This window comes from Aplysia californica, unplaced genomic scaffold, assembly GCF_000002075.1.
Source record: "Aplysia californica isolate F4 #8 unplaced genomic scaffold, AplCal3.0 scaffold00444, whole genome shotgun sequence".
NCBI classification, from domain to species: domain Eukaryota; kingdom Metazoa; phylum Mollusca; class Gastropoda; order Aplysiida; family Aplysiidae; genus Aplysia; species Aplysia californica.
Window position 1 is genome coordinate 650149 of NW_004797714.1, and position 2308 is coordinate 652456.

A 2308-nucleotide genomic window follows, 5' to 3' on the forward strand; every position below is an offset into this window, starting at 1 on the left:
ATAAATGGTGTCCATAATTATGCTTACATTTCTTTGCTTGGAATCTTAATCAAAAATAAAAATATTGACACCTTTCAATATCTGATTCATTTCTGCATCATTTTTATTAAGATCAACGAATTATATAGATAGGATTCATTTATACTTCAAAGGCGATAAATAGTCCCCGATTCCTACGAACGCGCCAAAGCTAAAGATAAGGCACTGGGTCAGAATGGGAATATCCGGAGTGTTCGACGCGATGGCCTTCGCTAGCCAAGTCAGGAATCCGACTGTGCACGTCCTTGAGTATAGTAGTCCTTGATATATATATATATATATATATATATATATATATATATATATATATTTACAGTGGAGTCCAAAAGAGCATTGAAATTGCAATCACCCAGTCATCGTGTTAACGCATTGCACTTCCCATTTAAACAGCATACCAATTTAAAGCTGAATAAATGTTGCATCATCTGACACAGTAACGTTTCATTTATAATTAGACTTAGACGCCCGTGACATGGTCACTCAAAACTGACCTTAAAAATCAGGCTTTGCAAAATTGTGCGAAATCAAAGAAGCGTAAATAGATTTCGCCCGTGTATTGAGGGGCACCAATATTGATAGATTGGGCATACATTGTATATCCAATGAATGGTGAATTTTGTCTTATATATTATATGTATACTCGATGGCATCATATCTTTTAAACGAAAGAATAATTTTCAGGAAATAGGAGACTAAACAGAACTGAAGTATAAAATAATGAAAGGCGTTACTTACTGTTTTTCAGTAATAAATCCCGGTAGACACGTGGGCATCATTATAGGAGGACATATGGGTACACAATCGTAGTCGGGACACGGGCCACCAGAGTCGCTGTGGGAAGAATGTAGCTGTACTTTAGACCAGGGGTCATCAAACCTTCTTTAGAGTGGACCAGATAGCTGGAAGAATGCTGAGAGGAGCTCGGGTGACTATGTTATTGCTCAATACATTACAACAGACACGCGAATAAAGAGAACCATTCTGTTCATCTATCAGTAAACGAAAAGATACAAAAATACACAATTCTTAAAATAAAGCAACATTTATAATATACCAGCTGCCCAGAAAAAAAGTTCGTTCAAAGAAATATTAATAACAGTCTTGTTTATGATCCAATTGACATCAAAACTAACCCAAATCTAGAACATGCATCCGGGTTATGTTTTGTTTTTAAGTTCATTGCTATTGCACAAAGGAAAGATGATGAAACAGCTAACCCTTGTACATCAAGCCTTTGCAGTGAAGATATGTCAACAAACAAAATCTACCAAATCGACCTGTGCTTTATTTGCTCGGGCATACAGGATAGGTATCTGTACCAAACATCATGTTCCGAGCAAAACGTTCATTTTGAAATGGGCTGCAGATTTCAAAAGGTTTGGGTCCATAGAAGAATGGAACACAAATTTTAATCCACGAATAACACAGGTTAGGCAAACAGTAAGAGCAACGCACTTTTTAAGTATGTAAGTTTATTCAGGTTTTAAGGCCATTGGCCCACATCACATACCAAGGAACACTCATTTTGATAAAGTTTCCATAATGAAAAAGTACAGGTGGTGCCCTAATCTCTCATCATGGGTCAAATAATGCATATTTCTGTCACGTGGCTGAGTCAGTCTAAGAGGAATTAACAATTTCCTTTGATGGACAAAGTACAGACATTTGAAAATAAAGTGAAATTCATCTTTGGTTTCATGAGTGTTACACCTCTCACATAAGGAACACACTCTTTAAAAGGTTACGGTGGTCCGTGATTCGGTCACCAATACCTCGTCATCTTACCAAAATTAGGGAGAAGATTGGAACCGTTCGTTGATGATGAGGAGAGACTGAACTAGAACTTCCAACAAGACCGGGCTGCTCACCATAACGCCAAAGCTGTTTTGCGACGGATCAGCCACCATTTTGTTTATAGAACAGTCACTCCGAATGAGCGCGACTGGACCCCAAACGATCCGGACCTGAGTCCACTCGACTTTCAATATTTGATGTATACGTATACTTACGACCTTAGAGCATGCATCAAAATAACGAAGAGTGTGTATTTAGCTTACGATTATTATTGTTTATATTGCTGCTCATTTATATGCATGTGATTGTAAGCCTAAGTGTGAGTGCATGTGTGTGCGCACGTGTGTGCGCGCACGCACGCGCCCTTGTGTGTGTGTGTGTGTGTGTGTGTACACGTGGTGAAACACCGAACCAATGTGCCAGGATTTGGACAATAAAGATGTATCTTATCTTATCTTATGGTGTGTGTGTGGGG

General features: G+C 38.5%; 1 protein-coding gene across 1 annotated transcript in view; it reads right to left on the reverse strand.

Annotated features, from left to right (window-relative positions):
* LOC101851664 (proline-rich extensin-like protein EPR1) overlaps positions 1–2308 on the reverse strand; it is a gene marked incomplete at its 5' end in the record, with an annotated part of 55798 nt that overhangs the window by 32935 nt on the left and 20555 nt on the right.